This window comes from Schistocerca serialis, chromosome 2 (assembly GCF_023864345.2).
Source record: "Schistocerca serialis cubense isolate TAMUIC-IGC-003099 chromosome 2, iqSchSeri2.2, whole genome shotgun sequence".
NCBI lineage: Eukaryota > Metazoa > Arthropoda > Insecta > Orthoptera > Acrididae > Schistocerca > Schistocerca serialis.
Genome location: NC_064639.1, coordinates 161,050,316 through 161,076,636, shown reverse-complemented (window position 1 = coordinate 161,076,636; position 26,321 = coordinate 161,050,316).

The following is a 26,321-nucleotide window of genomic DNA, read 5'->3' as shown; positions in this document are numbered from 1 at the left end:
AGTACTGTCTTCCCCAGATACTCGATGAATGTAATGTAAGTAATTTGCGCACGGTGAATTACTTTGTCTCAAGATGTATGCCCAGTTTCTAGCTGTAATACGTAGCTTATCGTGTTAACCCTTCAACGAACTAGAAAGGATATTAAATTTTTAAATTCAGCTAATAATTATATGAATTACTGAAAATCAAAATTTTGCTACCCTGGAAGCCATTAGAAAGACCGTTTAGTAATATAGACCATTCTAGTATTATAACTAATAGCGCATTGAGAATCAAGATGTCCTGGGTGAAAATTTAAACTGATATCTTCTAAGAATGTTGTTTAAAAATATGTTTTGTTCACATGTCAAGCGGAGTTATGCATAGCGTTGTAATCAACGTACACGACCTAGGAACATGTCATCATTAATCACACATTCACAGCTGCGAATGCGTGATTAACAAATACAAATTACGTTATTGAGTACATTGACTACTATGCTATTCGCTGTGAATAACTTGTGCCTCTGTTTTGAACTACTTACAAGGATCCATGTCGCACTGGAACATCACAAGAGCCCGAAAACCAATTAGTAGTACTAAATGAAGTAAATATTTAAAATCACAGGCTGTTGCAGAGGATGTTCTTTAAAGAGATGTAGACAGTTCAAAAAACAAAACAAGGAACACCGGTTTCTAATGAAGTCTGAAGAAAACACCGTAATAAATATCATACTGCTGTACGCACAATCAATTCTATACGACAGAATTTCGGTGACGTCAGCGGTCTACAACGACGACCACACACAGCCGCGGATGTTGCCGCGCATGTATAAATGTGCAAAATATGTTTGTTTTCCTTGTAATTCTTTTAATTGCAAATGACCTATTTAACTCGCAAAGCCAACAAGTCTTCACACGCATGTTTCACCCGACGATAAGCGAATGGCTTAAACTGCTCAAAATTGAAATTTATGGCGAAAATTTTATTCGTTTGCTGTGCATAAAGCACACAAGTATTTCGAGCTATAATTCAGACAAAACACGCCCAGATGAACAGAGCGCACGTGTGCCAATACGTTAACACAGTGTATTATTGGTGATTGTTTATGTGCCAGATTCGATTAAGCCGCAGATTTGTAGCGCGTTCTCTTTCCTGCAGTAATTCCCTTTTTTCTCGCCCTCACTTTTTTCCCGAGTTCGTGATGTGTGTCACTCTCATACATATGCAGCGCTGTTCTGCGTGAGCAAACCCGCTGGAATGGCAGAAATCGAAAGCACGCACATGCGTACACACACACACACACACACACACACACACACACACACACACACTCACGCGCGCGGGCACGCACGAACACATCGGTAGTCGACCGACGCTGCAGCAGTACAAACAAGCGGCCAAGCGCAATGTTTACATTTTAGGCAATAACGCTAAATAATGTCACGAGTCAATCGCAGAGAGCCGCCCTGAGTACGTCGGGCTAGCGAACATCGCGCCGCGTAGAGAGCCGAGGCTCGATGCGTCCGCTGCCAACCAGTAGGCATACGAAGCTCTGGCGTTGCAGGTTCGACCACCTTCCACAGTGCACAGTGATTAACAGTAATAAGCAGATTACCTTCTTTAGCGATGCATCAACAGTTTTTTAAGGATATCGCCGCCCCCTCTGGTTGCTAAAGCGACTTATAAGATCTTTCAGAACAAAAACTCTCTGGTACACCTGCATAATTCGTGTAGGGCCCCTGCGAGCACGCAGAAGTGCCGCAACACGACTTGGCATGGACTCGACTAATGTCTGAAGTAGTGCTGACGGGAACTGACACCATGTATCCTGAGGCGACGTCCAGAAGTCAATAAGAGTACGAGGGAGTGAAGATCTCTTCTGAACAGTACGCTGAAAGGCATCTCAGATATGCTCAATAATGTTCATATTTCGGGAATTTGATGGCCAGCGGAGTGTTCTTGGAGACAATCTGTAGGAATTCTCGACATGTGGGGTTTCGCGTTGTCCTGCTGGAATTGCCCAAGTCCGTCGGAATGCACATTGAACATGAATGGATGCAGGTGACCAGACAGGATGCTTACGTACGTTACGGCAAGAAAGGAAGAATGAGTTGATTGTTGGTGTTAATAACGATCATCCTCCTTTACCTCCTCTGCAATACTGCAGATGACGCGTCACTGAGCACACTTGTTCTGTGTATGCAGTACACGGGAGGGGCCTACTTGTTTGCACTGCACTGTGTGGAATACGGAGGTTCTGTTATAGTTCACTAACCTGCTGTCTTCAAGTTGATGTCCCCAGCGCAGAAAACAGGACGCAGGTCGTAGGTTCTGTATCTTGAGGCTGAAACTGACTTTTAGCGAGGTTCTGTTCTGAAATAATGTATCACTTCTTTGGGATGCCACTCGCGTATTTTAATATAGACACACAAGAAGACTACATAATCTTAACACAACACCTTCTCATACAGCAAAGTACATGATCGAACACAATGTTTACGAAAATGTATCTTTACACTATTTGTGGTACGATCTCTGCCTTATGACTACCAGAGTGAATCTTTTAATACCGAATACTGGCATCAACACATCCTGCCACAGACAACATGACTGTACATCCCGACTGCTTAATCCAGAGTGACGAACAGGAACTTAAATAAAAATTGGAAACACATCCTACGACAGACAACATGTCTGTTCTTCTCGACTGCCTAATCCAGAGCGACGAGCATCCGAAACACTTGGCGCGCCATACCATAAAAGGCGTGACCCGAACGCTTCCGAAGTGCTTCGTCTGCAATTTCGACAGTCTTTTGTTTTTGATATAAATTGCTTTCAGTAATTCTAAAATGACTGATTTATAGTCAGCTGTTGATATATATTTATATTAAAAAGTGAAGTCAGAGTAGTTTAACTAATAATAATAGCTATACTTCAACGTTTTGGCGCCCTTGCTCCGAACACAGCAGCCAATCACAGAGCAGTAGCATTATGCAGGCGGTCTTTCTCACGGGAATGGTACCGAATCTGTCACAGGCACCTCACACCACATTTCGTCATCTATATACTTCTTGTATCTCCACTGCTCTGGGTTAAGTCCCATAGTGCTAAGAGCCATTCACTGCTCTGGGAACAGCTTCTTGGAGCCTAATATGATGGCTGACTAAGCAAGAAATATTACAACGTGTCACCTGTCAGAGTCGTATCTAGACGTCTTAGGGGTCCATATCACTCCAACATACATGCCACACACCATTACAGAGCCTGCATCAGCGTCAACAGTCCCATGCTGACATGCAGGATCCATGGATCCAGGGGGTTATCAGCATACCCGAACACGTCCATCCATTCGATACAATTTGAAACGAGAGTCATCCATCCAGGCAACATTTTTCCAATCATCAACAGTCGAATGTCGGTGTTGACGTGCCCAGGCGAGGTGTAAAGCTTTGTGTCCTCCAGTGATCAAGGGTATACGAGAGGGCCTTTGGCTCCGAAATCCCATATCGATGATGTTTCGTTCAACAGTTACCACGCTGACACTTGTTGATGGCTCAGAAGTGAAATCTGCAGCAACTTGCGGAAGGGTTGCACTTATGTCACGTTGAACAATTCGCTTCAGTCGTCTTTGGTCCCGTTCTTGCAGGATCCTTTTCCGGTCTCAGCGGTGTCGGAGATTTGGTGTTTTACAGGATTCCTAATATTCACGGCGCACTCGTGAACTGGTCGTACGGGCAAATCCCCACTTCATCACTATCTCGGAGATGCTGTGTCCCATCGCTCGTGCGCCGACTGTAACACCACGTTCAGACTCACTTAAATCTTGATCACCTGTCATTGTAGCAGTAGTAACCGATCTAACAACTGCGCCAGACACTTGTTGTCTTATATCGGCTTTGCCGACCGCAGCGCCGTATTCTGCCTGTTTACATATTTCTCTACTTGAATATGCATGCCTACACCAGTTTCTGTGGAGCTTCAGAGTAAAACGACATATAATATTAAATAGACACCAAGGTAACTGGATACATAATCCATCCATCATGAAACGTCTAAACCATACACTGGACCTAGTGAAAGGAGAGACATAGCCAGGAAACACGAAAATAGAAATATGTGGCGGAAAAATTTTCCACGGTTATCGTATGTTACCTTGAGCATACCAGCCGGCTCCGTCGTGGTAGTGCAAGATAAGGCCATGCTTCCTAAACAGCAATACAAGCCGCACATGGCGCAATGTCTGTACTGGAGCGCACACAAACATTACTATGAGTAATTGAGACGCAGGTTCTGCGTATAGTACGGCAAGAAGTAACCAGGTGGGGCGTATGACCGGCTTAACATTTTAAGTTCTGGGACTTACTACGACACTCTAGCACACCACACTAGGGTTTTTTATCGTTGTTCAAAAAATCATAATTCAGGAACCGTTACAGATAAATCATTGCAGTTTCTTCTGTTTTACCGCTGTACTTCAAACTTTAACATGAAGTAATACATTATAGATACCAACTTCATTTAAATTTGCACTGTTATCACAAGTTTATAGCTGAAACAAGGAAAATAAAAAACTTTTATTCTAGGATTTATTGTAAGTAGAAATAATATTTCACTTGTTTATGTTTTATAAAAACAAACTGAAAGGTATTTATTAAAAAATCACAGTAGACAACTAAATTACATTACTATTTTTTATAAATTATTTCTATACGTAATTGGCTTTCGTGTGAAATAGTTCAAAGTATTCTAGTATGCACAACGTAGCATCGCACATTGGACTATCGTATGTTCTTTCTTTCCTTTTCCACTTTCCAGTTCCTTTTTTAGCTTTGTCACCAGACACTTTACACGATCTACACGTCCTCGCTTTGTTGACAGTTGGAGGAATGTTTCTTCTAAAATGTCACCCAGTTAGTCTGTCGCCTACTGTTGAAGGGTTCGCTCCTACTTGTTCCTCCCCTGTCATCATGCCCAGTATTTCTCCAGTAACAGACATGAATTTACTTAGAGAACCTGGTTGCCTGTGTGACATTTTATACATGTCATACTTTTCTTTTTGAAGGGATTGTAAGCAACATGTTGATCACTGCGATCAACTCCTGTGTTGTTTCCATTAAAATCAAGGACTACATCAAGCTTGATTTTGTTTACATTGTCCCCTTTAGCCCAGATAGTTATTCAGCTACTGTTGCCCCATGTTTTGAAGACAACTCTACCACATTCCTGGTGTCCTTCCACTTACAAGCCATTGTATGTGCTCTGTGTCTGAATGTCATTTTACCTTTCTTCAGTACAGTTGTTCTGCTCTTAGGCAGCTCTTAGGCATTTGTTCCCTGTTCAGCATAACAGTACCAACACCTGCAGTGTCTTTGTTCCATAAAAATCAATAACTAGTATAAAATTGGTCCATCTAATCACTGTGGTCTTAAGATAATTAGCGAGAAAGTACACGTTCAAACAACGGAATAATTATGAAGTCATCACCTTTGCCTGTGTAAACCTCCATATTTAGAACATAGCCACACTTAAGGAACAGTTTGATGCCATACTTCTCCCGTTTGTTCTTCATACAGAGTCTAAAATGTATCCTGCCTCTAAAGGCAAACATTTTTTCAACTGTGGTCAAATTCTCACTTGACGCTAGCGAGTCTTTGAAGCTCTGCACAAGATAATCTAAATTGGCCTGATTTTATGCAAAGGATCATTATTTAGCTGACCACATGGTATGTACGTTTCATTATTATATATATATATATGCAGCATTGCCAAAATGGACTTGAAACGATCTCGGGACGTTAATCTAGCTGAAAACGTGAAGACGTAATCTTCTATGGATGACTTCTCCACCAGGCTCATGGTTCAAATGGCTCTGAGCACTATGGGACTCAACTGCTGTGGTCATCAGTCCCCTAGAACTTAGAACTAGTTAATCCTAACTAACCTAAGGACATCACAAACATCCATGCCCGAGGCAGGATTCGAACCTGCGACCGTAGCGGTCTTGCGGTTCCAGACTGCAGCGCCTTTAACCGCACGGCCACTTCGGCCGGCTCCACCAGGCTCATGTGAAGTAGTATGGAAAAAATATTTATAAACCTCTGCCAAGGTAACAGGTTTCCAATACGACCACAAACTGTGTTCTCTGATCTAACTGGTACGCCTCAGTTTTGCAACGGTATTTACAGCATACTTTTTTGGCTCTTGTTTCATAAGCTTCACCATATTCCTGTTGAAATTATTTTCAGAAAAGTCAAATTCCATTGACGTGGCATCTAGTGCATTTCTCGAAACTTCTCCATAAACAATGTTCCTTTCAGGAGGTGCAGACACAAGAGTGTCTCCCATCCCAGGTCTGCATGGCTGTCTGCCCTGGGTCTGCTTGCTTGACGTACTGGAAGTGCAAGTAGAGGTTTCGGTTGATGAACTAAAATGACATTGTGAAAGTATATTTGTAAAATTAGGTATCATAATTTTGCTCTAAAAACAGTATTATTATTGATTATGAGAAAGTTGAGGTTGAAAATAATTACCATCAAGAGCAGCCTGCTCTACATACTGGGCTGTCTCCAGATCACCAGCTCGATCTTCAGTTTCTGTAATTGGAACTGAAATAAAATGAGCGTATGGCATCATCGGCCGCAGGCACCATCCGGGGAAGTTCGACCATCAAGTGCAAGTCTTATTTCAGTCGACGCCACATTGGGCGACTTGCGTGCCGGTGAGGAGGATGTAATGATGATGAGGACAACACAACACCCAGTCCAGGAGTGAAGAAAATCTCCAACCCTGCCGGGAATCGAACCCGGGCCCGCTTGCTTGGGAGGCAAGTTTCTGTAAATAAGAAAGTCATATGTATGAGTTACTAACATGTTTTGTATTATTTAGAGACTGATATGTCATGCATGACAAGTGAACGAATTATTTGTTTGAATTAGGTACTGGCAATTACTAATTATTCCTACAAGTTTCAGACAATTCAGAATGAAATTCATGCTTGACTTCAATACATAGAGAAGTTATTACACAGCACTGGCGAAATAGTTTACTTTTTTACACTCTATATATTATTTATAAACATAGAGGGAGGGTTGAGAGTAATTACCATTCCGAAATTCGCGATCTTCTGGACGCATTTCCTGTTCCTGTTGAGACGTCATCTCAGTATTGTTCTGGAGCTCTTCTTCTGTAAACAAATGTCATATGTACAACTGGATAAACTGTATTATCGTTAGAGGTCTAAAATATTTACACGAAATACACGTAGCGACCGTGTACAAGCAATCTACTATTTCTTACATGTTTCAACATATCACAAAGCCGAAATACCAGTAAATATATTATAATTACCAGCAATACCTCTGTCATCTTTAGAACAGTTATAAAATTCTCCTTCAGGCCCAGAATCATTGAATAGAACATCCAAAATTTCTTGATCAGTAAGCGATCGTCTTGCCGGCACTGCTTACGCGTCGATGTATCAGACCAAAAACTCCACCATTTCTCTTGTTGGTGCTGCGATCTAGTGGTTTTTTCGTACTACTGAACCATCAAGCTGCATAACGAAACACATGAATCGCGAGTACAGCCCGCAGTTTGTTTTCTTTGCATTTTTTTACGTCACTGCGGGCATAGCTCGTCGCTCGTCGGCAACGCTAAGTGCAGGGACTGCGAGCATAGCTCGCAGCTTTACCGCAAAGTGTTAAGGCACATTTTCGAGAAACAAAAGTACGTAAACTAGTAACTAAAAAATGGTTCAAATGGCTCTGAGCACTTTGGGACTTAACATCTGTGGTCATCAGTCCCCTAGAACTTAGAACTACTTAAACCTAACTAACCTAAGGACATCACACACATCCATGCCCGAGGCAGGATTCGAACCTGCGGCCGGAGCGGTCTCGCGGTTCCAGACTGAAGCGCCTAGACCGCACGGCCACACCGGCCGACAACTAGTAACTGAGCAAACCAATGCAGACACGTAAAACCCAAAAATAAAATAAAATAAAAGTACCCCCATATAAAGAATAGGTAAAATGATTACATGAAAAACAACGAATCAAAATACGTCATTAAAACTCCGCCATAGGGAGTAAAACAGCTAACTTCGGAGTACATTCAAAGCGTATGCATTCTGAATTGATAAAATCTCAACTTACCAGGATAGGGGGCAGTCTTAAGCATCGTAAACAAGAGAAAAAAATATTCTGGTTCGCTAAAATAAAGACACATATAAAATGTAAAGAGCTAAAACCATCTACGACAAAAGTCATTAAAATTCCTCTTTAAAATATGGGTCCCCCAACTTCTCACACAAAAAAACCAACAAAATGAGAGTGATGCTGTCGATATAAAATAATCATTGCAGCAGTATTCGGAACACTGCTAACATTGTATCATAATATATTTGATCATTGCTAATTAGTTGATCGTTCAGCAACATCGAGATGTTTAACGATTTCCAGCTCCTGTAGAAGATTCAACTTCTTCCCCTCTGAGCAAGGTCTAATTTCTTCAGGTTTGCTAGTGTAGAGGACTGGTGTCCGCTGGACTTTAGATGCTCATAAAATGCGGAATTTTATTCACTCTGATCTTTCTTAGTTGACAAGTGCTCCCTGAACATGGTCTTGACCTTTCTGCCGATCTATTCCATATATGACTTTTCGCAATAGCTACAGTCCAATCTATATCCGTCCTACCTCGCATACCTATCTCTCGGAGGTCGTTCATTGCGAATTTAATTGTACTGTAGCTTATTACCAGTAGTGTGAACAACACGCAAATCCTGGTTTTTAAAAAGTTTAATTAAATCGTAAGAAAGATTCCCCACGAACGCGATCTTCACAAATCTGCACCTCGAAAACCGCGAGATGGGAAGACCCCTGTTACTGATGTTTTTTTCTTTATACAGCTTGTCCAAGATTGCAGGACTGTACGCGTTGTTTACAGCAGTGCATTTCAAATTTGGCAACTCTCTTTCTATTGAGGATTGGCTGGGAAGTATCTCAGTAATGCGATGCACCACAGATCTGAAAAAACTTAACTTCTGTTGATGAGCGTAACAGGAGGAAGCGTGGATTATAGAATCGCCGGTCGTCGGTTTTCGATTGATGTCAAGCTGAATAGTTCCCCCAACAAGCAGAAGTTGCAATTCTAAGTAGTTAAGCATCCTATTACGGTCCACCGCTTCGTGAGTGAACACAATCTTTTCGTGTAGGGCATTACATTCCTCAACTAGAAACGTAATGTCAAAAATGGGGCCGTTGAAGACAATAATAACGTCATCAGCATATCGACGATAAAATAGTACCTGTTGAGAAAGACCAGTGTTCTGTCTAAAATATTTAGATTCCAGATGATTAACAAAAATCCTGCTAAACAACTGCCCATGGCCAGACCATCATTCTGTTTGTAATACTGTCCGTTAAAAGTGAAATAACTGTAGGACTTAAGCAGCCTAAGGAATGTGAACGAAGGTGATTGGCTCTGCTACTTCATCTGATCTCAGACGCCGATGTCTGAGGAAATTTTCTTTTATGATGAAGACCGTTTCGTCCAGAGGTACATTAGTATACAGATTTTTAATATTCAAGGAGAGCAAAGTGTAGTTAGGTGGGAAAGTTTTACCATCTAGACGGCTAACCAGATCATTTCTATTACAGTTTACTAAATTTTCTTCATAGACTGAATTTAAGACCAGTTACTCGAAATCTAAAACAGGTCGTACATATTCAAAACCATGCTAACATACAATTCTTTATTACACACAGTTATAAATAAGGAATGAAGAAACAAAAAGCAGCAAAGGAATAATATGACTACCGACCATTATACAAAATCATTAATATATGCTGACGACCAGACAATACTAGCCACTGCAGAAGAAGAATTAAAATAGATGTTTTTAAATTAAACGAAATTGTTTAAGACTTTAATTTCAAAGTATCTGCAGAAAAGACAAAAGTGATGGCATTCCCAGGAAAACAATAGGTGTGATCAAACATACGTGGTAGAAAACCAAATAATACAGCAAGTAAGTCATTTTAACTACCTGGGATGCGAAGCTCTATAAAACTCTAGCCATTCAATTGCTAGCTAGATTAAGAAACGAAGATATTATAAATAAAATGGCTCTGAGCACTATGGGACTCAACTGCTGAGGTCATTAGTCCCCTAGAACTTAGAACTAGTTAAACCTAACTAACCTAAGGACATAACACACATCCATGCCCGAGGCAGGATTCGACCTGCGACCGTAGCGGTCTTGCGGTTCCAGACTGCAGCGCCTTTAACCGCACGGCCACTTCGGCCGGCTATTATAAATAGGATTACAATATCTGGAACAGAGAAAAATGAAACACGTAAGCAGAAATGGAAGAAACGTGTAAACAGTATGCCTCAAGGCAGATGTCGTAGAAAAGCTTTTCAATATACGGGGACAATCACCTAAAAATTTCCGCGCAAATATTGGGGAAATGGAAAGTGGTATTGATGTACGGTTTTCACAGAATGGATTGGTCGTCAGAGAGTCGTATTGTTAGTCAATCAACAGATTGTAATAATATTTACAAAGTGTATTTTGGTGCAAACACACAGTTTTTGGACTTAAGCCTATTGAAAGTAGCAGACTAAAAGTAGGGCATATCATAATCTCAGAGGTGTTTTCCGCAGGATTCTAGTGTGAGATGTTTACGAGATATCATATTTTTAAGAGTTCCCACACCGGCACTTGTGCAATAGCTGTGGTGGCACACACTGAAGAACAACACAAGTGCATGCCTTAGTTACTTGGATTCTGACCACTGACGAGACGTTTTACCGTAACATGTTGTTTTAAAAATTGCCACCGGTATGGAACGACGTCTGCAGATATGCTAGCATTTCAGCGGAGGTGTCTGTGCAGGCTGTAGTAATACGTCATTGCATATCACAGGGCGTAGTGTCCTTGTAAACAGCGTCTTTGAGATTTCCCCACAGAACAAATTCTACAGGCGTCAAGTCTGGGGAATGGGCCAGTCAAACTACATGACCTCTGTGTCCAGTCGAACTATTTGGAAAACATTCTTGAAGACATGCTGTAGCACTTCGTGCACTATGTGCTGGACAGCCGTCATGATGATACCACAGCTTTCTTCTAGTCTGCAGAGAAACTTCTAACATCCGTGGAACACGGTCTGTTAGGAGGCTGCGATACATGTGCGCGTTCGATGTTCCGTCTATGACCAGCGGGCCTATTAACTGATGGTTCATTATACCACCCCACAACGTTCACACTCCATGTACTCTGACATCCATCTGACGAAGTCTACGCGAATTGTCAACAGACCAATAGAGCATGTTTCGGTGATGATAGGTAAACGTGGCTTCATAACTAAACAAGATCCATGATACATCTGGAGTATCATGACTTAATGCCCATGTACAGAAGTTAACATAATTCATTTCCATGCAGCTCTTGATGGAGAGAGAAGTGACAAAGATGGAACCTATGTCGATGGAGATGGCCTAGGACACTCGCCTGACTCATGATTCTTTCTCGCGCGATTGGGCAGGAGCTAAAGTGCGGATTCTGTCGTCACTTCTTTTCTTCTCTTCCCTTGTTTCCAACATGTCCTACTCGTCCCATCCAAAATGAAGGCTCCACCCTACTTATTGCCTAGCACAACTGCCATCCTACACATCTCCTACCCTCTACATCCCATTTCTCAGCTACTTCACCCACAGATACGACACCTCGGTTTCGTATAATGCCCTCCCCCAACACTTACCACATCAATAGCCATCACCTATTTTAACTTATTAAATTATATTATATTAAACTAAGAATTTCAGTTTCGATATTTATGTGGTTATAATAAGGAACCAGTTTCTCTTTGAATTTTCATACTGTGGAGTCCTGCCCATTCGTCTAATAGATTGTGCTTAGGAAGCTGTTTTCTCGGATAGGTAGGCAGCAATTCAAGCAAATCATATTAATGGAGTTTATTACAGTAAAGTGAGTTGACATTACTTAGCGGATGTACAATGATGTGTCGCAAGCAGTTGGTGACATGCAAGTAATCAATGTGCTTCGATATATACCATTTCTACGCAAGCACTTAATAGCCGATCGAAGAGTTAGGATGACAGCTCGTCTTCTATAACGGCTCTTCTAGCGGCCTTCTAGTGCGGCCGAGGCCATTTGGAGCAGCGCTTGTATTCTCTTCGTGTAGCTGCCGCTCGTACAGTGGTGTCGTCATAGTCAGCGTTCTATTGCCTGACATCGCCTCACAGCTTTCTCCGCTGCAACGTTTCGGGCCGACGTGCCGGCACTTGATGTTACGCCGGAACACATACAATTGATTTTCCATCCCTTCAACTGATTTTCAAGCCACTGCAGACTCATCATGAGCTAGAGGTGTCATAAATACATTATCTGGACCGTGTGTCGTTACATGCTACAGTCTAGTGCTGCAGGAAGTAATGGCAGTTTAACTACCGGCAAACAAAAGTTTGTGAAAAGAAAAGTTTGTTATGTTGAAAGGTTACAAGATCGTCTCCTTCCATTTGGATGTTAACCCTTTCAGGGGCAAAATAAAAATAAAAAAATTTTACCTTGTTTTTATTGTATTAATTTTCATACAGTGAGACAGAAAAATGCAAAAATTAAATGAAATACACATAAACTGACCACATACAGGGTGGTTTCAAATGGAGCCACTGCCCGCTAAATGTCATCACTTTTGATGATACAGTAAAAAGCAATTCCTTTCTGCAGATGAGAATAAGGCTACCTGGCAGTGACTACATGTCATGTCCATCTGCTTCTGTGGGGTTTTTTCTTTGTGCTGCAGTGCACACAGCGCCTCGAGGTTCCATATTTTGGCAGATGTTTTGCTTCCGACATACGTTTCTCATGGGAAACAACAATTTTGAATTTTTTGCAGATGGTTCTGACGGTGTACTGGGATGGCCAGGACTATCTTTGAAGGCATTACTGCCTACCAGACCTGTGGCAACACGTCTTCGAAAATCCTTTAGCACTTGCTTCGCTGTTGCATTACATAATCGAAACAGAATAAATGCATTTCCAATAGAAATATCAACTATATACCAAAATAATATTAGCCGCCACCTTCGTGATTTCCTGTCTATTGCATAAAAATTGTTCATCATATCTGCCTTATCGACACTTCCCATATTTGCATTATATGATTTCACTATTTTTGAGCAAGGTACCTTTGTGATTTTTCCATCCTTTTCTTTACGACTGACTTGAACACATACAGGCGAATCAATTGTAGACAGCAATATGACTACACGTTTGTCTTTCCATTTGATGCAGGCAATGCATCAGAACAAACTGACCAGTCAAACTCTCCTCTTTGCAACTCTTTGTTTTTAGCGTAGGAAGTGATCCAATTATTCCACAGGCGAAAAGTCCGTCATATTTTAGCTTCTGTAAAATGAGACACTGGTCAAAGAATTGTCAAAGTATATGTGGTATCGCTTTCCTTCCAAGCCTTTACACACATCTCTCACAATTCTCTCTCATAAGTATTTTTCCACTGTGCCTTCAACTTTTCCAGTATATATCTGAAAATCACAAATACATCCAAGCTTATCAGCTCTGACCCAGATTTTGCATCCCCTCTTGATTGGCTTTTGGGGCATATACTGTTTGAATGCGATTCGTCCTTTGAACTTCACCATGTATTCATGTATTGCTTGCTCCTTAGTAGGCGCATAGAATTCTTTGAAGTTTATCAGTATCTGATTGATTAGTGGACTTATTTTATATAATTTGTTATAATTTCTGCTCTCCCTTGAAGGCATAACAGTGTTGTCATTGGTGTGAATATGTATCAAAATCCAGCTGAACCTTTTTACCGATATTAGTGAGGAAATGTACTCATCTCGAAGTTCCTTATGGGATGACCAGCAATCACGATAATAACAAGGTTTCTTGATTCCCATTAGAATGTTTATAGCCAAAAATACTTTTAGTTCTGCTTTAGAAAGAGGCCTGAAATTGCCACCTTTCTGTGTTGCGTACAGGCTAGACCGGAAAACTATGTGTTCTAACATAGTGTCACAAAACAGACACACACAAAAAAAAAAATCTACTGGTTGGATACTTTCACTGTCAGTTTTAAGTTTTCCTCGTTCACCAGCTTCCTCAGAAAAATTGGCGGTAAATATCGGCAATGGAAGACAGTGGCAAATCGTCATTAGTGCTGAAACTGTCATCACTGTAATTGTCAAAATGGTCCTCACTTTCACTTTCCAAAATAATTTGAGATAAAACAGGTGTTTTCATTCGCAAATCCAGATCACTGTCTTCAGCTAGCACATCACTTTCACTGTCACTAGTAGTGTCAATCTGTGAGTCGGGACCTGAAGGAATATCTGCGAAAGGGCACACCAGAATTTCCTCATCCTTTAGTCTGTGAGAATACATCACGTGAAACCGGAAAAAAAATTCGTCACACCTACTAATGCTGCTGTTAGAGGAGCAGTGGTTTCAAATGGAACCACCACAACATTCACGGAAATAAATGCATTATTTCGGTTATTATTGCAGTACATACAGTATTAATGTAAACAGAACAGTATTCTGCATTTAATACATGCATTAAAGTTAGCTAATACAGAAGAATACAGTCACAGTTTGAGAACAAAGACGTTCGCGCACAGCGTACAAAAACGGCTATTCAACTCGCCTCACTACAGCCGCTACAGGGCAGCACCAACTAGGCTGTTGAATGCTGCCCCAAATGTAGCCTCTGCCCTTTTGCCACAAAATGAGAAAATTGTAGGTGGTTTCAAACGAAAGTTCATCTACCCCATTTTACCACTTACGAGAGGCAGGAATCTTTAGTTTTACCATGTTAAAAGTCTCAAGACGTTATTTATTACTGGGGAACGTGTTTTCTAAAACTGCAGTGGTTGTCGGTCTAGGCCTGTAATTCCATTCTAAGAATACTGGAGAACCACTCACTTCACACAGAACTTTGAGAGCGACAGGGGAGAAACCATACGGCATTCGAAGACTTTTTCCCGCTTACGCGAGCCAAGTAGCCACCTGACAGGGCTCACCAAACTCCTGCGTCAATCGAGCTAAAACGTGGTTCGCGGTACACAGCACGATTCGGCTCTGCAGAACGCTGCTGGCTGCCACCTACTAATTTATGGGTAGATATCACAAGTCTCAGAATGTCCCGGCGTAAGCGTTGGGAAGAGAAGACTCGCAGAGTTACCGTCGCGTTGGTTGGGCTTCAGGAAATTCAGAAGTGTATAAGCAATGCTCTGATTCTCTCGTCGCCTACCAACGTCAGACGGAAATAGCTAGAGCAAACTGGCGAGGAAGATGTGCTCTGATTGGCAGGCGTCTGGAGACATCCTGTGGTTGGAATTTAGTAAACGTGACAGTTTTCGCGCTGTTGGCGGAAACATAAACGTATTTCCTGATTGTGGGTTCCGGTCGGAACATCGCAACCAGCAGAGTAGGAAGAAGGGCCCCCTGAAAACGGACACTCTTGGTATGGATTTAGAATGCGAAAGGTCGCTGGTTTTAGACACCGAAGACTCTGAGTTAACAGCATGGATTGGACGTGACGTGTCTGAGTCTCGACGAGTGAGACTGCAGTTCTTCATATACGACCACGCACGCCCGACTTACGGCCACAGCACATTGGACCGGCGATAGGTGAGCGCTGATGTTTGCAATGGGGACGCACCGTTGCCACAGTACCAACAATCCCGGTTCCAGTAACAGTGTCACTTTCATTTCTTATTCAGTCAACCACGCGGAGCAACAAAAACAATTGGTGAATTGCATTTTTATCAGAGATTGGATGTGCATCTAATTAGAGCTTCCCTCAATTGCTTCTTATCTACATTGCAACCACTTTTTCTGATAGACATGTTAATGATTCTTAGTCTGTGTCATTGATTTTAATACAATAAAATCAATTTAATTTTGTTTGTACTTCATTTTAAGTAAATTGTAGTCTCCTTCAATTAGTTACTATTACTATTATTATTATTATTATTATTCGTCGATCGAGTAAAAACATTCAGTGGGATTCCATGTTACGGTCATTTTTGAGATTGTGATTCCGGTGGCCAATTAAAATTTAACTTTGGGTCCTAACGGTTGTGTGACGGAATCTGGGCAGTTCCCTCGTTCCGGTACGATCTGAAATCCGAACACTGTGGGGCTTTGCAAGGTAACTGCATTGTACTGCCTCTTGGTATCCATGACAAACCTATACAAACAAAGCTATACAAACATACACACACATTTTGCTGAACTTGGTTCAACATTCATTCACAGCAAGTAAAGTTTGAATGTATGTACAAAAGCCATGAATATGTTAGATACCAACTGTTAGTAAGTCTTTAGATTACATGCTACCCATCTGACAGCCAGCTTACTTCGTGGCCCGCATATTCCACCAGCAGCAGAGGCTGATATATCGTCTGCTAGTCAAACAGACAGCCTCATTTGCTAACAACTCGCGAGCGGCGCCTGTCAAACTAGCGCCGGGTTAGTCGCGCCGGTCTTGTCATCTGACAGCGTTCACCAGGTATACAGGTAGCAACATTCTCCTTCATGTCCACTTTCAAATCCTCAGGAACCGAAATTAAGGAGTTGGCCACTGGTATATGGAGAGTCGACGTTCTGACTCAAAAGTGCTCGATTGTTTTCAGATCGGGACTCTGGGCAGGACGGTCTATTTCAGCTATGACACTATCTACAATCCATTGCCTTACAGATGCTGGTTATTGTCAAAGTGCATTGTCATGCTGATGAAAGTAATAACCGTCTTCAGACGATTCATCTTCTGTATACAATACACAATTCTGTAAAATATATTGATATCCTTCAAGTTTTAGTGTTTTCTTAAGAGGTGTAAGAGAACCACATCTTAGAAATAAAAAGCACCAACTCCTCCGTATTTCATTTGACGAACCCTTCCATAGCATTGCCACAGGGTATAACGTGATTCATCACTCCAAATGTCTCATTTCCAACCGTCAGCTGTCCAGTGGCGTCATTACATACCCCACCTCAAGTTTCGCTTAGCACTGCCATCAGAAATGTGTAGCTTATGAGAAGTTGATTTTAACTGATTTCCGACTGCTAGTAGCACTCTGGAATTCGCGAGTGATCTCTTTCTCTGATTTTACGCATTCCTCCACAATGTTCGATGGTCTCTCTTCGTCGGTACAAGCTCTTGCTTTACCATTGTTTTGATGCTGTTATGTCTTCGCGTTTCCACTTGACACGTTACAAACAGTCGACGTAGTCATCTTTAGAAGGGTTGAAAGGTCCCTGATGGATTTCTTACTCAGGTGATATCTAGTGACGGCGTTCGAAGCCGTTGAGATCCCTGACTCATTCAGATGCTACTTCTTTACAACTGACAACATAACAATACTCCCTGCCTCGATTCGTACTGGCGATTTCGGTGCTCCTGACGTCTAGTGGCCAATTCTGCATTACACAGGGGTGTCCGATATTTTAAGATCAGACAGTGTGTATGGTAACAGTATGAAACAACCGGGAATGCTTGAAAAATGGAATATTACCACGCTGAGATGCTGGTAAAATAATTTATTTATTCAAAATGTTTCAGTTATCTGACCGTCATCAGGTTCATAAAAGTATTCACAGATCATTTAGGCGAAAAGTAAAATCGTTATAAAAACTAAAACTAAACTCCTGCCGAACAGGCCATGAAAGCCCGACGGTACCGACTGGCCACCGTGTCATCCTCAGACCACAGGCGTCACTGGATGCGGATATGGAGGGGCATGTGGTCAGCACACTGCTCTCCCGGTCGTATGCCAGTTTCCAAGATCGGAGCCGCTACTTCTCAATCAAGTTTGCCTCACAAAGTCTGAGTACACCCTGCTTGCCGACAGCGCTCGGCAGTCCGGATGGTCACCCATCCAAGAGCTAGCCCAGCCCAACAGTGCGTAGCTTCGATTATCTGACGGGAACCGGTGTTACCACTGCAGCAAGGCCGTTGGTGATAAAATGGTTATGGTCTGGTGATAAAACCGTGAATAACGCACTTTTATCATTTCGTAATACAAATTACGCCGTCAGTCAATAAAAACTGTGCTATGGGGCGTTTAACATGATGCTGTGAAAGCTTTTATGAACCTAATGATGGTTGTATAAATGAAGTATCTTAACAGCAGCTCATGGCGAATAATATGACAAATACAGTGACCCATAAAAAATCTCAACACCAAAAAAAGTCGGGAATTTGTCTGGGTAACATGTTGTTGTTGTTGTGGTCTTCAGTTCTGAGACTGGTTTGATGCAGCTCTCCATGCTACTCTATCCTGTGCAAGCTTCTTCATTATCCCAGTACCTATTGCAACCTACATCCTTCTGAATCTGCTTAGTGCGTTCATCTCTTGGTCTCCCCCTACGATTTTTACCCTCCTCGCTGCCCTCCAATACCAAATTGATGATCCCTTGATGCCTCAGAACATGTCCTACCAACCGATCCCTTTTTCTGGTCAAGTTGTGCCACAAACTCCTCTTCTCCCCAATCCTATTCAGTACCTCCTCATTAGTTATTTGATCTACCCATCTAATCTTCAGCATTCTTCTGTAGCACCACATTTCGAAAGCTTCTATTCTCTTCTTGTCCAAACTATTTACCGTCCATGTTTCACTTCCATACATGGCAACAGTCCATACAAATACTTTCAGAAATGACTTCCTGACACTTAAATCTATACTCGATGTTAACAAATTTCTCTTCTTCAGAAACGATTTCCTTGCCATTGCCAGTCTACATTTTATATCCTCTCTACTTCGACCATCATCAGTTATTTTGCTCCCCAATTAGCAAAACTCCTTTACTACTTAAAGTGTCTCATTTCCTAATCTAATACCCTCAACATCACCCGACTTAATTCGACTACATTCCATTATCCTCGTTTTGCTTTTGTTGATGTTCATTTTATATCCTCCCTTCAAGACACCATCCATTCCGTTCAACTGCTCTTCCAAGTCCTTTGCTGTCTCTGACAGAATTACAATGTCATCGGCGAACCTCAAAGTTTTTATTTCTTCTCCATGGATTTTAATACCTACTCCGAATTTTTCTTTTGTTTCCTTTATTGCTTGCTCAATATACAGATTGAATAACATCGGGGAGAGGCTACAACCCTGTCTTAGTCCCTTCCCAACCACTGCTTCCCTTTCATGTCCCTCGACTGGGTAACATATTTAAGCGATTAGCATTGCAAGATGACTGTATAATGTAACCGCTAGATAAGCCATTACGAACGTAAAATGCTGGTATATTAATTACAGGCACTGTGTCGCACAAGTGCCGGAAATCGGAAGGAGTTCCCCAATACCTGTTGCAATAGGTCGGTCATTAAAAGACGGTTAATGCTGTTTGTGAATGAGGCCGGAGTTGCCATTCGATGGTGTCCCATATGTGCTCGACTCGAGACACATATTGCGATCGAGCATGCGAATTCACCGTGGGGACATTCGGTAGACCATGTTGAGTTACAACAACGTAATGTGGGCGAGAATTATCCTGTTGGAATACATTCCCTAGTAGCACAACTGGTCGAATGACCAGATTGACGCACAAATTTGTAGCCAGCGTGAGATAACCACGAGAGAGTTCCTGCTGTCATACGAAATCGCACCCCACATCATTACTCCAGGTGTCTAGCATGCAGACATGTTGGTAGCAAGCCCTCAACTGGCCGGTTTCTAACCAATACACAGACATCACAGACATCGAGGCAGAAGCAGCTTTCATCAGAAAACACAACAGGCCTGCACCCCGCCATCCAATGAGCTCTCATTTGACACCACTGAAGTTGCAAGTGGTGGTGGTTTTGTATTGGTGAAAAGCATATTACAGCGAGTCTGTCTCGGAGCTGTCCTTGAAGTAGCCGATTTATAACAGATCACTGTGACTCTGCTCGAATTGCTACTGCAGATGCAGTACGATGCGCCAGCACCATACGCCGAGCACAATGGTCTTCCCTCTCGGCAGTGCCACGTGGCCGTCCGCAGCCCCGTCTTCTTGCGACCGTACATTCTGGTGACCACATGTTCGGTGGCTACATTCCTCCTGAGCCTTTCTGTAGTATCGCAGTTTCTCGTAGCCCTACAACGCGATTTCGTTTAAACTCAGTGAGCTGTTGATAATGGCGTCGTTGTCTCCATAAAGGCGTTCTTGACTAACATCGACTCACCACGTCCAATCGCAACGATAACTAACTCTTACGGCCGTCACAGCTTGTATTTAAACCAAACCTGATTTGAAGCCGTAGCGTTACTAGCGCCACTATTAAGCGACTGGTGCGAAATTTGTATTCACATCATCTTTCAGATGTAGGAACGCGCCTACCAACTTATGTTTATGTCGCACAATTCCCTCTCGATGTTGCACTTTTTTTTCGTCAGTGAATATAAAAGCCGTGGGGCGCCACTTCCAGAAAATAACTTCGGATGCCTTTCGCTGAACAGGCCCTAATGGGACCTGGGGTGGTGCTCTGACCGGGCGAAGCCACCGGCGTATGCAGACAGGGGTCGCGCGTGGGACGGCGTCGTTCTGCCAGAGGCCGCCCGCTCGATGCGATGCGATGCGAGGGACGGCGCGCTCCGCTGGCGCTCGGGGCCGACGCGACATTCACAGCCGGCGGAGCGCGAACCGCCAAGAAATGCCGGGTCGCCCCCGTCCGGTCCGCCGGCTGCGTATCGAGCGCTCGCCCCAGGGCGGACGCTCTTCCATCACCGTCGTACGTCGCATCTCGCAGCTGAGGTTGCGGGCTCCTCCGTTGCCTGGTTACAAGTTGCCTGCCGCGCAGTAACAAGGTGCACCAACTCGCTGCCTCGTACGCTCTGGACCTCCAACTCGCTATACGTACTTTATACTCTCAGCAACTCCTTACCTCTCACCACCAATATCATCATCATCAGCGTCGTCACGTTTCTATTGGTTTATGGTACTCCCATGTGGTAACTGTAAAAAGTATGTAGAGCACGCCCTTGGCCGTGCTATCGCCTGACTGCACGCAGAGTGCAGTCCATCTGTTCGCCATGACGCTAGGAGGAGAAGGTGAGGCGGATCACGCGCCCCGGTTGCCTTTTACCCGCGGGAACGATACCAGACAGCCTGCGGCCGTGCTGGAAGGATAGGTACAAGGAAAATTCCCTGTCACTCTCGGGTTGAACATGGCGTCTCCGGGGTCCGAGTTAAGGGATCTACCCGGTAGACGATCACGGCCAGTAATTCTACAATTTTGGCCATTACAACTGAAGCCTCATGAATGCGTCATGCAACGAACCTCAAATCCATACAAATTATAGAAGTGGATATACTTATGTGTGTATAAATAAATGAATGTTTCGCATCTCCTCCTCTCAACCAAATTTGGTAGACACATCATTTACTTAATTACTATTAAAAACAGTCTTGACCACAATTTATTTAATAAGGTGACCGGTTTCGACCACTACTGTGGTCATCTTCAGACCATTGAGTAGGAACCTCTTTGTTGGAGAGAGTAGTGATCCTCCAACAAAGAGGTTCCTACTCAATGGTCTGAAGATGACCACAGTAGTGGTCGAAACCGGTCACCTTATTAAATAAATTGTGGTCAAGACTGTTTTTAATAGTAATTATTTATAAGACATTGATCACTCCTGTTCCCATAATGCATTCAAAAGTAATACATCATTTACTGGCTGTATATAATCAGTGTGAACGTAAGAATTACCTTATCTATCAAAGGGGTGGAGGTAAAAGCCAGTGTAGCATACGACGCGCGAATACCCACACTTTATTGAGTCATTATTTGACAATGACAGCACTTGGTATAACACCCCAAATATAGAGCACCTAATGACATCCCTTTTGACAGCAAAAGATATAAAAATTAGTTATCCTGATCTTGACGGTAGCTACTGGCAACAAAATATTAACACTATTGAAAGTTTGACCAACAGAAATACGAGGGAACGAGCACCGCCTATTCCAAGGAAAGAACTAAATGAAGGACTATCAGATGATCACTTAATCTACGAAGCATGAAACTCTAAATAAAGAATTCAAAATACATGCTTTACGAAGATTAAAACCCATACGAGATAAAGTGGTCAGAGATAACATTTATCCAAGAAAACCAAGAAAAGAGTTGTAGGTTGTAGGCGCATCGAGCTGTAAGTTCGCTGCGACTACAATGAAAAACTTCAATAGAGATGTTAATTCGCTCTCTTGTAGACGTCGCGATAGAAGCACGCTTATTGACCGATACTAGATTGTTTCAGACCGATCTGGAATTTTAAAGTTTTCGAAGTATCGACGTATTAGTCAAAGTTCTGAAGAAAAGTGATAGAACATTTACCGTTTAGTCAGACAACGGAACAGATATTATACGCGAGGGAATAGTAACTCGTCTGATACTTAATAAATTCTGGGACTTAGTCTTCGTGATCTGTGATCGTCAGGAACATTGAAGGACACAGAAATACACCAAACGCCGATATAAACTGTACAAATAGACTTGAGTAGAAAACGTTTACACGCAATCATAAAGAAGTACGCTGTGTTGTCGGAAGCTGTAGTCAATGTCAGAATTGCTGATGTAAATCGTAGCTTCAATTCCTTGAATGACAGATAATTCAGAAGGTCAATCAACTCAGTTATAGCGTTAATACTTCGTGTCGTCCACATCATTTAATTGAACTTTATTGTGTAACTGTGAAATAATTATTTTCTTGATAGAAGGCCGAAGCTAAAGGTGACTGAGTGACATTATTAACAGTGAAAAGTAATGGAACATTTTATTATTTCGCTTTCTGTGCGTTATTTAGAGAATACATTATCTCTGGATTTACGACGTAGGAGTTGTTGAATTAGCACCGTAGCGACCCATTGACGAAGCTATAATACTTCACAAATCAACATCCTCGCAAGACTATAATGTGGCATCGGCTTCAATGGTGTATCTACGTTTGAGCATTCATTTGCAAACCGCACATTAAAACTGCTGTTATCAAGTTCGCGTAAGCTTATAAGCCCGTCGCTAACACGCGAAGGATATTTGGTTTATTGTTGCAGATACAGGGAGTTGTTGCGGTACCGAGTGGTGCAGTCGCTGGGCATAGCAGACATAATTCGAACACCATTGCTTCAGTTATAAGCGAGGGCTTCTTATACATTTCGGCGTGCTGCCCCATCGATACGCGAATATCTGTTAAAGGGAGGTAGTATCTGAAAATAATCAAACAAAGCGAGGAGTTTGTTTTATCAGTTACAGATAGGAGTTGTCGCGATCGACGGACGCCGACCTGTGTCAGCCAGACTTGAATAACCATCCCCATCGAGCCTACACACACACACGCTACACTGGGGCCGTTTAAAAAGCTTTGCATATAATTTCAAAGACATCGCGGTGAACGCACATTGGAAGCGTGTATTCGTCATCGCCATGCAGGCATGTCACCCGGCGTGATGGTATGGGGTGCTATTGGTTACACGTCTCGGTTACCTCTTGTTCGCATTGACGGAACTTTGAACAGTGGACGATACATTTCCGATGTGTTAACGACCCGTGGCTCTACCCTTCATTTGACCCCTGCGAAACCCTACATTTCAGCATGATAATGCACGACCGCATGTTGCAGGTCCTGTACGGGGCTTTCTGGATACAGGAAATGTTCTACTGCTGTCCTGGCCAGCGCATTCTTCAGATCTCTCTCCAATTGAAAAAGTCTGGTCAATGGTGGCCGAGCAACTGGCTCGTCACAGTACGCCATTCACTACTCTTGATAAACTGTGGTATCGTTTTGAAGCTGCATAGGCAGCTGTACCTGTACACGCCATCCAAGCTCTGTTTGACTCAATGCCCAGGCGTATCAAGGCCGTTATTACGGCCAGAGGTACTGATTTCTCACGATCTATGCACCCAAATTGCGTGAAAATGTAATCACATGTCAGTTCTAGTATAATACATTTGTCCAATGAGTACCCGTTTATCATCTGCATTTGTTCTTGGTGTAGCAATTTTAATGGCCAGTAGTGTACATTCTATGACCGTGTTGATGACTTCAGTGCAGGTGCACAACAGGATCCGTGCCTTTTGCGGTAATACAGGATTCGCTGCGAGAAAGTAGGTCAACGGACAGCGGACGCTACTAAGGTGTGACAAGTTGAGAATTTGGATAGGACGGGGAGCGAGTCCGGATGGTTGGTTTGCTTAAGGTAATAGCTCGAGTTACGTTGAAGGCCCGAGTTCGAGTCCCGGAATGGCACAAATTTTCATATTTCACCGTCAAATTATTTTGATACCCGGTTGTGACAAGAGTCTGTTCCTCCTTCGAAATTTAAAAACTCAAAATAAGTCGGAGGAACTGTTCCATTATTCTGTAATCACGAGAAGGTTACGCAGCGGATTTTTCGTTCAGACATCGCTACTTAATGTTGTTCATGCAAACTGATGGAGAAGTGGGGGAGGGGGGGGGGGGGAGAAAGGAAGGGAAAGGTTCAAATGACTAAGCACTGTGGGACTTGACATCTGAGGTCATCAGTCTCCTAGACTTAGAACTAATTAAACCTAACTAACCTAAGGACATCACACACATCCATGCCCGAGGCAGGATTGGAACCTGCGACCGTAGCAGCAGCGCGGTTCCTCACTGAAGCTCCTAGAACCGCTCGGCCAGAGCGGTCGGCGAAGGGAAAGGGATGGGACTATTGACATCAGCTGCATCAGGACTTTGTGCAGCGGTCTGCGAAGGGGAAGGGATGGGACTATTGATTTCAGCTGCATCAGGACTTTGTGAACCATTAGCAGTGAGGTGTGAAAATGTATGCTGGACCAGGTTTCATACTCGGGATCTCCTGGTTATGAGGCAGTTGCGTTAAGCACTGCCCGCCTCCCCACCCCACCGGACACAGTGTTTATCGCTACTGCGCGGACTATCTGGACACGCCTCTCGGCTGACCCTTATTCCCACCTAGCGCCACCAGTCCACAGTCGATGTCCATGTCCTCCATGCTCGCTACTTGAAGCTTCCTGCAGGAGGTCGGACGTAAGTCTGTATCAGCACTGAATGCGGTGGATCCACTGCCCACCGAGGCTAAGCAGTTACAAGAATGCGTGGTGTCCGTTCCTTCTGAAATGTTCCAAAGTACAGATACCACGCATTGATGAAACATATACATGTTGTTTGTTTGTTTGTGAGGCAATCATGTTATTCCTCGTGTAAGAAGAAGGAAAGTCTGGCAATAAGTGCCAGAATCCCACAACGACAAGATCTTGGCCATGGAGACTGTGGTTTCTTTTTCCGCAATAGTGCTACAGGCGTTTCTCGGGATCCCATGATTGTCGTAAGAATGGGGAGTCGGCTGATTCAGGAGAAGCACACCAGCGCCATTTCAGCTGCTGACCTGATCAAGGAATATTTTAGTTAAATATCGGAGTGGAACAGTTCTGAAGACATTTCTTGGCATCTACAACTATGTGATTCCTCTGTAATTCACGGTAAAGTGTCTGGCAGAGGGTTTATCGAAACACTTGAGCCGAGCCGTGCACGGCTTCTGTTCATCCCATTAATTGTTTGTCATCTTATATTACGGTAGTGTCACCTCGTTTTCTTATTCTATTTATTGGCTTCATTGGCGTCCTGCCTTACTTGCCCGTGAGTGGCAGCAGCAGTGCATATCGATAAGCGCACCATCTCTTGCGCGATCGGTAGTATTTGCGGGTCGTCGTGTGTCGGGTAGTCAGTGAGTGGGAAACGCACCAGCAGTGCAGTCGCGACGGAGCAGCAGTCGCGGACGGACCAGCAGTGCGGTCGGTCGGTTGGCGAGGAGCAGCAAGCAAGTCCCCGTCGCACGGGGTCGCTCTGGAGCCGCTGATGGCGCCCACGGGCGGTCGGAGTGTGAGGTGCTGCTTGCGAGTGCTAAGAAGTTCGTCGCCCACCGATCTTGGACATGGAAGTTGAGGCCTCACTTAACTTACTATCGAGCCTCAACTGTTTACATTTCTTCATTTTGTCCTGGTTGTCGCTTCTGGGACATTCCCGCGAGCAACAAAGTGTCGGCTAAGATTCCAGCCATCTTCCTGTGAAATTTCATTTATTCCCTATTATGGAAGTACACCAGCGATATCTTTTGCCTTGTGGCCGTCGAAGTTCCGGTTACCAGCTCTGGTCGTCGACGTAATTTTAGGCAGTGTATTTTCCTAGTCATGTTGTTGCTGTCCAGCGTGGCGAGTAGTGCGACAGCTGAGGTGTTGTTGGTCGTTGTGGACGCCAATATTCTGTGTTTCGTGTATTGAAATCTTGTGGTCGTT